Source organism: Schistocerca piceifrons, unplaced genomic scaffold, assembly GCF_021461385.2.
Source record: "Schistocerca piceifrons isolate TAMUIC-IGC-003096 unplaced genomic scaffold, iqSchPice1.1 HiC_scaffold_854, whole genome shotgun sequence".
Classification (NCBI taxonomy): Eukaryota; Metazoa; Arthropoda; class Insecta; order Orthoptera; family Acrididae; genus Schistocerca; species Schistocerca piceifrons.
In genome coordinates, this window is record NW_025729118.1 from 39562 (window position 1) to 55742 (window position 16181).

A 16181-nucleotide genomic window follows, 5' to 3' on the forward strand; every position below is an offset into this window, starting at 1 on the left:
ATGCTGGTAAGTTCCTACTATATTAATTGCACCGTGGCTTTAGCAACAGGTCTTCCGCTTCGGTCGATTTCAGGGTGCGTGACGTCAAGGGTTGCCTTGTCTGCTCTCCACTCTGTTTGCCAGGTCTCGCTGTGCCTTCCATAAATACCTGCGCTGCGGTGTCACGTGGCCTTTCCGCCTAATGGTACTTTTCCATTAGGTGAAAGTTCGCCTTTTACTATACCACTCGTCTTTTTTTACATTCGTAAGCCCCAGTACCAACATAATGCTGACGCATTTATTGTAACTACTACATTAAGCCTCACAGACAATATTAATTCGTATTTTACCAATGATTGCACACCCTAGGTCACTGGTTATTCGAACTGCGTGTAAAGCAATTCCGAAGCATTAGGTCTCAGACGGAATAAGAGATTAGGAAGTTTTCCCGGCTGTGCAGAAATAATTTGTGTATATTTGACAATCATCAGCAGAATTGTACGAGGGTTGGAACTTTAATATTGGCAACTATTTATTTACAGCTCGTACAAAATAGATACGTGTTTCGAAGTTTTAGTGACCTTCAAAGTAGTCGCCAGCATTGTGTATAACCTGTTGCCAGCGATGTGGAAGTCGTAGGATAGATAATATTAGCAGTGCCATTTGTGTTGATAGTTCGAGCGGCGCGGTCTATTGCCCGACGAATTTGTAGCACTTCTGCAGCGAATGCCGTGAAGTGTTTCCTTCAGTTTAGAAATCGAGTTGAACTTACGATGGCTTAAGTCATGGGAGTGCAGTAGGTGGTATAGCACATAGCACACCATCAGTCAAACAAATCAGTAACAGATTGCACTGTACGTGCTTGAGCATTGTCCTGCAAAATGATGGTCAGGTCCTGCAGAAAGTGTCATCACTTCTGTCTCTAAGCTGGTCATAGGCTGTGTTCTAAAAATGGACAGCGTGTAGACAGAAGTGATGACACTTTCTGCAGGACCTGACCATTATTTTGCATGACAATTCTCAAGCACGCACAGTGCAAGCTACTACTGATTTGTTTGATTGATGGGGCTGCTAAGTGCTGTACCACCTACTGAACTCACCTGACTTAAGCCCTCGCAAATCCTACTCGGTTTCTAAACTGAAGGAAACACTTCACGGCGTTCGGTTCAGAACTGCTACAAATTCGTCGGGCAATAGACCGCGCCGCTCGAACTATCAACACAAATTGCACTGCTATGACTATCTATCCTACGACTTCCAGATCGCTGGCAACGGGTTATACACAATACTGGCGACTACTTTCAAGGTCAGTAAAACTTTGAAACACGTATCTATTTTGTAAACGCTGTAAATAAATAGTTGCCACTATTAAAGTTCTAACCCTCGTATTACGCAAACGATTTCCGATTTCTTATTTATCGTACGACTTTTTGACTCATTGGAAGACGGCATGCAACAAACTGCTAACTGTCATGAATTGTGGTACATGATTGCATTTGCAAATGGTTAGCACTTCAGGGCATGAAGTACAGGGTGACTGAAAAGTTGGTTATTTGAAAATACTTGACTTCAAGGTTCAAATGGCTCTGAGCACTATGGGACTTAACTTCTGAGGTCATCAGTCCCCTAGAACTTAGAACTACATAAACCTAACTAACCTAAGGACATCACACACGCCCATGCCCGAGGCAGGATTCGAACCTGCGACGGTAGCGGTCGCGCGGTTCCAGACTGAAGCGTCTAGAACCGCTCTGCCACAACGGCCGGCAGACTTCAAGGAATAATGTATGCAGAGAGATAAAAATTGAAATGAGATGAGAGTTTATTGAAACCAAAGAAAGTGCACAAAATGACCTACAGATGGCGCATCATGATACAAAAATGATAATTAGCATAACAGCTGACTTAGGAAACGCGATGTATTTTATAATAAATGCTCAACATTTCGGCCGTCATTCATTAACAATACCTGTAGTCGAGCGACAATGTTGTCAACAGCACTGTACAACACATTAGTAGATGTGATGAGAAATTGCCGTAGGATGTCGTCCTTCAGCGTCTCTAATGAGGTCTGACGTCGCGGTAGACTTCCGACTTTCGGTAACCCAAAACCAATAATGAGACGGTTCGAGGTCTGGGGACTGGGGGAGGCCAAACATGGCGGACGTGTCGGCTCAGCACACGATCCTCACCAAACGATGTGCGCGAGGGATCTCTCGCACATGTAGCAATATGTGATGAAGCACTGTCCTGAGTAATAGCCGTGCCTTCCAGCAGGTGTTTCTCAGCCTAGCGACGATGAGATTCTGTAACATATCTGAATACGTCGCATCCATGACACTGACAGTTTGAAAATCAGCATCCTGCGTTTCCTCGGAGGAAAAGGGTCCGATCATGACCAATGTGGTAAATTGTGACTTCCTCGTCATACAATGCGGCTTCGACGACAGTTCTACGATTTTTAGGTAACCGAAATTCTGCAGTTGTGGGTGTTGACAGACCCTCTGAGTCTGAAATGGACTTCGTCGGTCACTAACACATTACACGACCAATCGCGATGTTCCCCCGTTTTTTAAGTGCTCACACCGCAAATGCTCTCCGCGTCACAAAATCGGTGGCTAACAATCCCTGACGATGGTAGATTTTGTACGAATGGCGATGGAGGGTATATCTTAGTGCTCCCTGAACACCATTGCGACTTGAGGAGCGCCGACATCAAGCGGAGATGAACTCGCTGAAGTCTCCATTTCTTGCTGAAGTCTCAGAGCCCACTATGGGGCCGATCGTCTGAATAACTAAACTTCAAACTACATTATTATTTTTTTCTTCACACTACACTTGTTACCGGAGCTCTAAGCGCGGCCACTCCGCGCGGCGATCGTAAAGCTGCAGTAGTGCATTCTCCAGTCTGATAGTGAAGCTTCGATGACAGTGCCCTTGCTTGTTAAGTTACAGCTGGCGCATCTGACTCCCTATCTCACTGAAGCTCATTTTGTACACAATTCTCACACGGCGTCACTGGCGTCTTGCTGACCAGCGCCATCCGCTGACCAGTTTGTGCATTTATTTTCCTTTGAATAAAACCCCCATGTCATTCGAGGCACGTGCGTCATTTTTCACCTCTCTGGCTACATCATTCCGTGAATTAGTCCATTTTGAGACGTAGGTAGGAGTGAGCGCATCTACCCTACTGTATAAAGGAGAGAGAACACGGCAGGTTTCTCATTCTGAAATCACATTTGCGTGTTTGTTTGTGACAAGGTCGTGTTATGAGTCGCGTAACAAACAGACACTCCTATCAGCACATGCCAGAATCCGAAGCGGAAAGATGGTGCACTATCGGGACTGCACCGTATCTTCCTGCAAAACCGCTGGAAATGCCTTGTTTGCATTTCAGGTAGTATCAACACTAACACTTTTTTCCCACTCCTGCCCGCATTCAGCCCCGCTGCCTTTATTATAAAGCGGGTCGTATTTTCCACAGATTGTCTCTTGGCCGTCACCCTGGTCCCTCAAATATACCTGTATGTACACACCCACACTCATTTACACACACACACACACACACACACACACACACACACACACACACACACACAATCCCACATTTACATCAAGGTAGTCGTGCGCATCCGGACACACCCTCGAGTGTCGGGTGTGTTGTCGTCCGCGTCCCGCCACGTAGAATGGCAGAATGGCAGTGACAATGAGTCATCAGCAGCTGTTTCAACTTACAAAAAACAATACAAAACAAAATTAGAGATTTAAGTACAGGAAATGGACAGACAGCGTGACGACCTGACCAGCACCACTGACTGTCAGCACGGAGACGTTTGTTGCAGTTGCTCCGGAGGCGGCATCAGAGAGAGCGCTCAAGGTGTATCCGATCCAATTTTTGTGGGACGCAATCGAGATACCAGTTCGTGCACAAAACCCCGCAATGGCAACACTTTCCCAATTGTGGACGGTTAAAGAGACAGCAGGGCTCAATAGTTCTGCAACGACGTATTAATAAGTCCATTCCACGTGGAGCTGCTGCACTATGTCGGGCAAAAGGCTGTCCGACACGATATTAGGAGTTACCCCGTGAATTTTGTCACCAAAGTGTAATCTGGGGTACAGTCTTTCTTGCAGTGTTAAGTTTAGTGTAATTGTAGACGTTGATTGTGACCATGGTGGAAGGAGACTTTAGACGTGGGTAAAAGCTACAATTTGCTCCAGATCAACTGCGACAAGATCTGTACTCTCACAGATCCTAAGACGGTTTCCTTATTGACCATCAGTTTGTGAATTCATTTTCTAGAAACACGGAAAGCGTCAGAATTGTTTAAAGGTGTACGACCTACTGCTCCGTACATTGCGACCCTTAACAAACCCGAACATTTCGCAAGTCTTATAATACTGGGGGAGTCGAGCTGTCAGCATCTCAAGAGCGAAGTCGTTTCAAAGTGGAAATTACTCTCGGACCCCTCGGGTGTGGAAACTAAGAGGACACGCAAAGGAAACACTGAATCTCTCCTAAAACCAGCGCGCCGTGTTCTTTATTCCTACCTCTTTAGTACCAGTTGCAATTGCGTTACTGTTGCAGGGCGCAAAAGATAGTAAAAGTCATCAAAGCGTGGGGAGCACTATACTAGTATCCTTATTGTGGGCGTTGTGCTATTTATTGTGACTGAAAATACGTTGACTCTGAGGATGCTTTCCTGGGGGACGTCATTTCCGGTCGGAACCTGTGAATGAGCTTTCTGACTCTGTACCTGGAGAACCAATTGCTCAAAAACTTAAGGTTGAAGATGGGAAGGCGTCTACAGACAACCCCAGCGGTAGAGCTATTACGAGGTTAAGCCGCCAAGCAGTGTAGTGAGCTTCATCGAGTTCCAAAAACACGCCTACTAAGTTGATTGCGTAGTGAAATCTGCATTCTCACGTTATCATTTGTGAAATTGTACCTCTTGAAGGTGGCAGGGGTAAAATACAGGGAGCGAAAGGCTATTTACAATTTGTACAGAAACCAGATGGCAGTTATAAGAGTCGAGGGGTATGAAAGGAAAGCAGTGTTTCGGAAGGGTGTGAGACAGGGTTGTAGCCTCTCTCCGATGTTATTCAGTCTGTATATTGTGCAAGCAGTAAAGGAAACAAAAGAAAAATTCGGAGTAGGTATTAAAATCCATGGAGAAGAAATAAAAACTTTGAGGTTCGCCGATGACATTGTAATTCTGTCAGAGACAGCAAAGGACTTGGAAGAGCAGTTGAAGGGAATGGACAGTGTCTTGAAAGGAGAATATAAGGAACATCAACAAAAGCAAAACCAGGATAATGGAATGTAGTCGAATTAAGTCGGGTGATGCTGAGGGAATTAGATTAGGAAATGAGGCACTTAAAGTAGTAAAGGAGTTTTGCTATTTGGGGAGCAAAATAATTGATGATGGTCGAAGTAGAGAGGATATAAAATGTAGACTGGCAATGGCACGGAAAGAGTTTCTGAAGAAGAGAAATTTGCTAACATCGAGTATAGATTTAAGTGTCAGGAAGTAATTTCTGAAAGTATTTGTATGGAAATGAAACACGGACGATAAATAGTTTGGACAAGAAGAGAACAGAAACTTTCGAAATTTGGTGCTACAGAATAATGCTGAAGATTAGATGGGTAGATCACATAACTAATGAGGAGGTATTGAATAGAATTGGGGAGGAGAGGAGTTTGTGGCACAACTTGACAGGAAGAAGGGACTGGTTGGTAGGACATGTTCTGAGGCATCAAGGGATCACAAATTTAGCATTGGAGGGCAGCGTGGAGGGTAAAAATCGTAGAGCGAGACCAAGAGATGAATACACTAAGCAGATTCAGAAGGATGTAGGTTGCAGTAGGTACTGGGAGACGAAGAAGCTTGCACAGGATAGAGTAGCATGGAGAGCTGCATCAAACCAGTCTCTACACTGAAGACCACAACAACAACAACCTCTTGAAGCCACACTGAAGCAGAGGATGACACGGCGGTCGGTCGATACCGGTGGGCATTAGGGAGAGTGTAAGTGGGGCGCTACGCGGAGTAGTAACCGATATGGAGCAGCCGATAAAAAAGTATGGGAAACATGGTGAGAAAACAATGAGTGAAGATATTTTTAGAGATTTTAAATGATGTATTCTAATGAAAAGGGGCCCATGTGCTTAACCATCACGTGACATTAGTAAGAAGCTGAAATTATCATCTGCGACGATTCAAGAAATTCTTGGTCGTTTACAAAGAGAGCAGAATGACATTAACCACAGCAGAAATTTTATGTCAACAAAAAATGGTTCAAATGGCTCTGAGCACTATGGGACTTAACATCTATGGTCATCAGTCCCCTAGAACTTAGAACTACTTAAACCTATCTAACCTAAGGACATCACACAACACCCAGTCACCACGAGGCAGAGAAAATTCCTGACCCCGCCGGGAATCGAACCCGGGAACCCGGGCGTGGGAAGCGAGAACGCTACCGCACGACCACGAGATGCGGGCCTAGCAGTAGAGATGACAGGCATCTGCGGACTTATGTCAACAATAGTGACGTGTGCTGTTATCGCGAACTGAAACACTCAGATTGAAAAGCTTGTTAAATAAACAGTGACTGTTTACGCATTTCGTCTTACGACTTTTCTTTACTTATCAGGTTGGATTAAAACGTCCTGTTTGGTCAAGTGTTTGTTCAGTAATCGCGAGTAACGCTACAGACACCTGTCAAATTGCATTGTCAGACGCTGTAAGTGAGGCGTTATACATCACGCGGGGATCTATTACTCAAATCCCGAGAGCGGACGTTCCAAAACGGGTCAGCGAACATTCTGCTTCCTCCTAGATACATGGCGTAACGAAAACACACCGACAGACTTCGACGGGTAGGAGAAGGTGTCTTCAAAGGCCAACTGAGGACGCGAGCCACGTCATGCAAAGGAGGTGCGGTGTGTTCAATTTATGGGGGCAACCACTCACTGCGAGGCAATCCCTTAGGCAGGAAACAGGAGTTTGTACGGTGGCGCGATGGGCCTGACGGGATTTAGGAAGGTAAGCGATGTCTGATGCACTGGAGACTGCCGCAGCATTGCGGAGACTGGTACGCACAGCGTCATCATCCAAGGTAAACTTTTGCTGCCGAATAGGGTGGCCTAGGGTAAAAGCAAGGTTGGTCCTGTGAATCAGACGCTTTGTAGTGTCGTTGGATATCGTTTTGGACATGGCTTCGCATCCTAAAATTGATCCCCGAGACGCCCTTTACAAACCCTCGAAGATTGTCGGTATATTTTTGTAGTATCTCGGGAAGAGACGTCAGGGGGAACTCAGAGTTTCCAGGTAATGTGAAGGCCTATCGGCAGCCTTTCTTCGTTCGTTCCATTCGCGATTGTAATAAGGAAAGGGAGAGACGATGACAGCAGTATTGGAAGTAGGCCTACCGAGTGACTCAGGGTGTAGGCCGAGAAGTGGCGTATACAAACGGAATGGGAACTCTAGCGGTACAATTCATGAAGTTCTTCAGGGAAATTTTCTATTTTGCTATAAAAACCCGTGGTCTCCGGTGCCTCGTTACAGAATAACTGAATTTAGTATGATTTCTTGCCTACGTTTACACTATCTGCTCAAAAGTATCTAGACACCTGTTATTGGACAATACTGGATGTGTCCACTCTTCGGCTTTATGACTGCTTGTACTCTGCTGCCACTTTCAGTGAGGTGTCTAAATGTCTGTGGAGGAATGAGAGCCCACTCTTCCCCAAGAGCCGATACAGAGAACCTAACGATGATCCACTTTGGGGCCTAGAGCGGAATCGACGTTTCTGACTCATCCGAGAGGTGGGTTCGGACTGGGAGTCCGGGCAGGTTTGTTTAAGAACGTCAGTCTGCGCACACCATGGCCTCACAGCTGGTGCTTTGTCACAGGACTCATCGTCATGCTGACATATAGAAACGACCTCCGAACTGTTCTTCTACCGCACAAAATCCGGTAAAATATGTTTATAATACTCCGCATTTAGGATTTCCTTAAGTGCTAATGCCAATAAGGGACCACTCCCTAACCATGAAATACACCTCCCACATCGTGACACCACCACCACCTCCTCCTCCTCCTCCTCCTCCTCCTCCTCTGTACTTGACTCTTGCACTACACATGACGGCAGGTAACGTTGTCGAGGCATTCGCCAAAGCTACAGCCTTCCATCGGACTGCCACAGGGTACAGCGCGAATCGTCTCCCCACATCACTCATTTCCAGTCGACCACTGTACAGTGTCAGAGTTCTGCACACCACCTCAGGCGCCGCTCACCACTGGCTGCAGAGATACGTAGAGCACGAGTAGGCGCTCCACCACCGTACCCCAAAAAATGCCTCTGAGCACTATGGGACTTAACATCTTAGGTCATCAGTCCCCTAGAACTTAGATCTACTTAAACCTAACTAACCTAAGGACATCACACACATCCATGCCCGAGGCAGGATTCGAACCTGCGACCGTAGCAGTCCTGCGGTTCCGGACTGCAGCGCCTAGAACCGCACGACCACCGCGGCCGGCTACCGTACCCCACTCTCGTTAACTTCCTGCGCAGAGACATTGTGCTAGGTGGGCTGCTGGTCGCACTTTGGAACACAGGAGTCATCCCTTCAGCTGATTTCAGGCTTCTTTTTGTGTGGTCTAGCTTTAACTGTGATTTTGCTTCGCGTTCCCACTTCACAGTCGCGACACCAAGAGGCGACTCGGGCTAGTTTAACAGGCCTGATGACATCCAGTGACTAGACTACGTTCGGAGCCACTGAACTGACCTGCCGTTACTGCTTGTCCACTGACAGCACAACACTCCCTCCTTTCGTAACAGCTAGTTCGCATCTCGTGGCGTCTAGTGGTCAATTCCAGGTAACATAGATCTCTAGTTAGGTTTGATCGGAAAGTGTATTTCTGGATCTGTGCTGCACAGAGCATCTACACAACAGAGCAAGTATCAACGGTATGTATGCCGGCCGGAGTGGCCGTGCGGTTCTAGGCGCTACAGTCTGGAGCCGAGCGACCGCTACGGTCGCAGGTTCGAATCCTGCCTCGGGCATGGATGTGAGTGAGGTCCTGAGGTTAGTTAGGTTTAAGTAGTTCTAAGTTCTAGGGGACTAATGACCTCAGCAGTTGAGTCCCATAGTGCTCAGAGCCATTTGAACCATTTGAACGATCAACGGTATGCTCTGTGTGTCTGTTTTGTTCAACTTTTTCCAGTGACTCACGAAACTTGCTGTTGACAGCATGAATGAGCAGTTTCTACTAAAGCTAGCACTCAGTACTGTTCGGTTCTGTACCGGATTTGGTTTTACGCCAATGTCTGTTGAACATTAACGAGTGAAACACACCAGTGTAGATAAGTATACTAATGAATAACTGGGCACTTTGCATCCTATATACGGGTTCACTGGGAAGACTGGAAGAGTGGAACGACGGCGACGGCGCTGTGCTCAGCTGTTTGTACAGCTGCCACGCCGAAGGCTACGGATGCGCTCGGGCTGTGCCCGTCTGACTTCACAACGCGCTGCGGGATTTCGTGGAAATGTTTTGTGTATCTTATTGGTCCCTAAAGTGGCTCGTAAAGGGTAATTCTGGGCATCTGTGAGAAGCTTCTGTTGGTTCTTGCTCTAAATTTTGAATGAGAGTGTGAGGCGAAGTTTATGTGGCTTCGTAAAATTTTGTGGATTTATCCTGAATAAGTGTGTAGATGGTGGGTTGGCCTAAGAGCTCTCTTGTACGTGTGTTGGGGACGTATCTGCTAGTGTCTGAGATGACACGGAAATCTTTGTATTGGAGAAGCTGCAGTCTTGTTAGTGTTGTGCCTGACGCCATAGACCACACTCCCCAGACCGAAAGCATGAGCTGGCACAAGGAGGAGTTTCCACTGACTGGTTAGTCCGTAACCTTTGAGGGTGGCATACAACCCACAGAAAAGAGCGCAGCCTCTGTTTTCTGCAGTGCTGAGATGTTTGTTCCACGTTCGGCGTCGATCGATCTCAAGGCCCACGTATGTGAAAGAGTTTCTACAAATAAACTCCCTGCCGTCAACTGTGAGTTGACGATGAGGGAGCTTTATTTTGGTGGGTTGACCCTGACCTTCCATGGAGTACATCGCTCCATAATCTGAAGTTCGTGATTTATTTGGAGGAAGCTGCGACTACTTTTTTAAATGATGGTGTCATTGCATAGAGAACAATCTCTTCGCCAATCTGCTTAGGAATGTCATTCGTGTAGATAGCATAAAGGACAGGACCTAAAACACAGCCTTGCAGGACACCTGTTGCAATATGCCGTGTCTGGTTGGACCTGCTCCGTTTCTTACGAAGAACTGTCGTCGCATGAGGAAGGAGTCAGTGATCCAGACTGTGTGTTCTGCGCACACTATTTCATCTAGGTTGTAAATTAGGCCATCATGCCAGACTGAGTCAAATGCTTTCTCGAGGTGCAGGAACACTGCATCGGTTGCTTCTCTCCGTGCCCTGGTCAGACAAATGTGTTCTACCGAACGGAGAGATTGCTGGATAGCGGCATACTGAGCGTGGAATCCGATAGTTCCTGACTGAAAACAATTTCCTTACTCCCAAACACTTTGGAGGGGGAAAAGGATTCCACTGGAGGATCAGACAGACTGCCAATAAAGGGCACGGAGTCCGGTCGCGTGGAGACCACTGGTTTTCTTCGTCTTAGAGGAGTACTTCCTGTCCTGCTCCTCCTCTGAAAATGAGGACTGAGAAGGTTTCCCCGAACTGTTTCATAGAGAGAGGAATAACGTGAAGTCTGACAGCCAGCAGCCTGTGGTTCCTTCTGCCACCGGCTGGCGCCTGGTTGTGGACCAGCAGTAATTGTGCAAGGATAAGTTACGATGCACCTCTTCCTAGCTAGAGAAACTGGAGAAGGATGAGGCACCTCCAGCTGGGTAATGGGAGCTGTTGTCCCCAACAGGTGAGGAGCCAATGCTCCCAAAGTAGGTGCAGTGGAAGTTCCAGAAGGGCGCCCAATCACCTGGGGTGGGGGGAGTGGCACGTATTAGCAGGCGGCTCTGAAGGGTCACTGTAAGAGGTGAAACAGGGGAAAGCACCGTCGACACAGGAGGAGACACCATAGCGTAAGATTATTACATTTGTGTGCGATGAAGACATCCATAATTTTTTCATGTGCGAGCTTTTCCAGTGTCTGATACTCCTGGATTGTCTACTCACGATTAAAAATGGAGCAATCTGGTGAGCAGGGAGAGTGGAACTCACAGAAGTTTACACAGATGGGGGGAGGGTATGTGGATGATGATGATGATGACTGGTTTGTAGAGCGCTGAACTGCTCGGTCATCAGCACCAGTACAAATTCCCAAACTGTGCTCAGTCCAATGTCGCCACTTTCAGGAATGATGATGAAATGATGATGACGACACGAACACCCAGTCATCGCGAGGCAGATGAAAATCCCTGACCCCACCAGGAATCTAACTCGGGACCCCGTGCTCGGGAAGCGAGAACGTGACCGCGAGACCACGAGCTGCGGACAGGGTACATGGAACGTTCGCACGCAGTGGACATCCACAATAATGAAGGCAGGGGTAGTGGTGCAACGAGAAGACGTATGTCCAAACTTCATATACCTAAAGTATCTCAGAAGAGGAGGAACATGGGGTTTAACGTCACACTGGTAGACCATCACCTTCACCATCTCAGGAAATTCATCATCCTCGAAAGCCAAGATGAAGACCCCGTTAGGAGCTGTGTTTTGCCTTGGTCCTCTATGGATGCGACGGATGAAGTCACACCCCATCGCTCTAAATTGATGCACACTTTATCATCAGATTGCAAAATAATATCACTGTAAAAGGTGACACCCTGGACTCTTGTAGGCAGTGACAGTCACGGGATTGTCACCCAACTTTTCACGAGAGAGCAGCGCCTGTCACCGGGCAGGAGACGACGTTTTAATCAGCATGGAAATGGTCTTCGTCTTAGAGATGACTGTGTGTCCTCAATGTGTTCGACAAAAATTGAAGGCATTGTGGCCAATAAGGTGTCCCCTTTGGTCGTGGTACGGACCAGTTATTGGGGGGGGGGATTTTGCTCCTTGTCGTCTAGTCCTTTATTCCTCCCACGGCGCGATCAAGGAAGGGAACGCATTGGAATCACACTTCGTTGAATCATCCGCGGCCTTTCCACGCAAAGAGACTGGAGCCTTGTGACCACAAGCAGGAGAAAGTTCAAGTCGCTTCATGTGCGAACTATCTGCCATGGTACTACCCAATCCAAACGGTCGCTCTCCTCGTGGGCGCCACCTTGCCATAGCGATGGCTACGTGGCCAGCAGTCTGTTTCCAGGAGTTCACGTGCCACAGTCAGGACGGCCACACACTCCGTGGCTCACGTGGGGAGCGAGCAGTGCGCACACCAACGGTGCGATCCCTGCGTGGTCAGGAGGCTACCACCGTGCAGGTGCTTCACGAGTGTGTACTGTTATTTCAGTGATTACAAAATCCAGTCAATTTACAGATAATCTGGCAGTATGAATCCACTTATCACTATGACGTTACACCACCTCTGGCCTGGATGTAAGCGTTGATTCAGTTGGGAAGGCTGACAAAGCTGTTGCAACAGTTGTGAGGCAAGCTGCCGCACGAGAGGTTGCAACTGGTCCTTGATACCTCAGGTTCTGGCGCTGGGATGAAGTTTACGTCCGAGATAGCCACACAGCCTCAGATATTGTTCACAGAGAGACGTAGCATGTGTAGACAAGCAATGTCTTGTTGGGAAATGGCGCCACGAAACTGTCGCATGCGCAGGATGTCCGTGACTGACTGTTGTGCGACAAGAGTTCCTTCAACCACTACCAAGTCGTGACTGGAAGCCACACCCAATAGCTCCCCATACCGTGACGCCAGCAGTAACAGCACGCTGCGTCTCCGGAACACTGGAGAAATGGAACCTCTGTCCAGGCCGCTGACACATTCGCCGACGATGTTCACAAGGGAAATTTAGAACCGTGATTCACCGCTAAACAATGCGACGCCATTCATCAACAATCCACGCTGCCTTCTCACGACACCGCTTCAAACTTAGTCGTTTGTGTTGTTGTGATAACGGCAGCCAACGCATGGGACGGTAATTCCCTAGTTCGACCGCTGCTAGTCTCAGATCAAAGAGTCGGTATGACACAGAACGTTACAGGCAGACCATCACTTGTTCTCAAACAACAGGCGCAGACGTTACAGTGCGCCCCCCTTGTAATGTGCAGACGCGCTTCACCGAAACCTCGCAACAGTCTGCATACTGTTGAAATAACGGGAACGCAACAGGGTGACGTCGTCGACAACCGCCCATACTTCGACAGGAGCACACCCTGCCACCATCAAGGCCTGACTGCAGAAAGTAGACGCTGTGCAAAGGAATTTAAAATCTCGGTTTTTAGAGAAAGTCCGGGAAGATAAAACTCGGTCAGACACACTAAACGCTAGCGCCAACACAAACCAAAAAAATATCGACTTCATAAATTGTCGACACTGAAATTAATAATCAGTGGCTGAGGTAGCATTAATTCTATCCCTCTATTTTTTGGCGAAGGAGAGCCCGGGATGCCATGCAGAATTTAAACAAAAACCACCACCTCTGTTTATAAGGTTACTAGCTAATTTCAGCAGCTATCTGCTCCTGTCGAAATATCGGAGGGTGTCGACAACATCACCCAGCTGCATTCCCGTAAGTGGGTCGGGACAAACTCAGGTCTCGCGGATCTAGATACACGATTCTACCATCCGTCCAAACGCAGACCCACAATGCAGCCCCTTGGAAACAGTCAGTCAGGTGCTGATAACGCAGTCTTACACGGGTACGCGGAATTTCCGTTTCCTTCACAGTAATCTCTCACTATCTGACGCTCTCCAAGCCCTTCGTACAGGGTCAATCACCTGAAACTCGCACAGAAATTATTGCGGCAATGGAAACTACTATTGACGTGCAGTTTTGATAGAATAGGATCAGGGGCTCGTATTGTTAGCCCATCAACAGATTGTAGTAACACTTACAAAGTATTTTTGTCTAAATATACACTTTTTTTATGGAACACTGCCTATTGATATTAACGAACTAAAAGTAGGGTAAATAAGAATGTCAGCTATGCTTGTTGCAGCATTCTAGTATGGGTCGTTTTTAGAGATACCGTATTTTTAAAAGTTTCCACGCCGACCCTTCTACAATACCTGTGGTGCACACATTAAAGGACGATACAGCTGCACACACTAGTTATGCGCAGTCTGGCATTCTGACCAGTAACGAGACAACTGACCGTCACAGGCTGCGATCAAAATGGCCACCGGCAGCGGCAATGCAAGCTTCCTCTCAGGTATTGAACGACTGCTGCACGCGTACTAGCATTCCAGCGGAAATGTCCGAGCAGGCTACAGCAGTATGTCAAAAAATGTTCAAATGTGTGTGAAATCTTATGGGACTTAACTGCTAAGGTCATCAGTCCCTAAGCTTACACACTACCTAACCTACATTATCCTAAGGACAAACACATACACAGCCATGCCCGAGGGAGGACTCGAACCTCCGCCAGGACCTGCCGCACAGTCCATGACTGGCGCGCCTGAGACCGCTCGGCTAATCCCGCGCGGCAGAAGTATGTCACTGCATATGATAGGGTACAGTTGGTACGTCTTTGCAGGCAGCGTCTTTCAGCTTTCCCCACAGAAAAAGTCTACAGCCGTCAAATCCGGGCAAAAGGCCGGCCAAGGTACAGGTCCGCTGCGTCCGGTCTAGCTATTTGGAAACAACTGGTGAAGACATGCCGTGTACATCGTGTAGTTGGGCTGGACAGCCATCAGACGGCACCACACGTTCCTCCCAGCCTTCAAAGGAGAGTATCCGTAGAAAATGGTCTGTTAGGTGGCTGCGACACTTGTGCGCGTTTAATGTTCCATCTATGAAAAACGGGCCCACGAGTTGATGGTTAACTATCCCATACACTCCATGTACGCTGACGTTCCATATGACGAAGCCAACGGGGATTGTCAGCAATGCAATAATGCATTTTTCGGCGGTTTACCTGGCCATGAATAACAAACGCGTGTGGCTTCATCGCTGAACAAGATACGTGGTACATCTAGCGTATCCTGTCTTAATGCCCATGCACAGAAGTCAAAACGATTCTCATAACTGTTCTCATGCGACTCCTGATGGAGAGAGATGTGGTAGGGGTGGAACCTGTGTCGATGGAGAGAGTGTAGGGCGCTTGCCTGACCCGTGCTGGTTCCTCTGCGGTTGCGCCTGAGCTAACGTGCTCATCAACTGCAAGAGCACCAAGAACATTAATTTTCTCTTCTTCTGTCGTCACTTGTTTCCCTCTCTTACGCTGTGTGTTAAACTACCAGTTACACCTGACTGGCCGAAAAGCTTGGTAAATAACTGCCGAAATGGTTGGCGTGTATTGCGATATCTTGTCGCATACACCGTACAATAACGAACATTCTTCCTACACTCTCCATACACCACCTACTGCTTGGACTGTCACACACCAACTGAGTAGCAAGTCGCAATGCACTCACTGGGGACACTGTAAGTAGGCTGTTTAGGTTTTTATGTTGGTAACGCCACGTAGCGCTCTCTATGAAAATCACTGACTGTTCTGTCTGACGGCTGTGGTTGGTTTGCATTGTTGGAGTATATGCTATTGTAGAGTTGGGCAGTTGGCTGCTAACAGCGCGTAGCGTTGCGCAGTTGGAGGTGAGCCGCCAGCAGTGGTGGATGTGGGGAGTGAGATGGCGGAGTTTTGAGAGCGGATGATCTGGACGTGTGTCCATCAGAGACAGTAAATTTGTAAGACTGGATGCCATGAACTGCTATGTATTATGACTTTTGAACAGTATTAAGGTGAATACATTGTTTATTCTCTATCAAAATCTTTCATTTGCTAACTATGCTTATCAGTAGTTAGTGACATCAGTAGTTAGAATCTTTTATTTAGCTGGCAGTATTGGTGCTCGCTGTATTGCAGGAGTTCGAGTAACGAAGATTTTTGTGAGTTAGGTGATTTGTGAAAGGTATAGGTTAATGTTAGTCAGGGCCATTCTTTTGTAGGGATTATTTAAAGTCAGATTGCGTTGCGCTAAAAATACTGTGTGTCAGTTTAGTGTTGATCAGAATAGGTAAAGAGCGAAATGTGCGAGTGCGTTCAG

The 16181-nt window shown here is 47.4% G+C and overlaps 1 protein-coding gene across 1 annotated transcript in view; it reads right to left on the reverse strand.

Moving 5' to 3' along the window:
• The window catches only part of LOC124771007 (solute carrier family 22 member 6-like), a gene marked incomplete at its 3' end in the record, with an annotated part of 85725 nt that overhangs the window by 33219 nt on the left and 36325 nt on the right, over positions 1–16181 (reverse strand). The window lies entirely within an intron of this gene.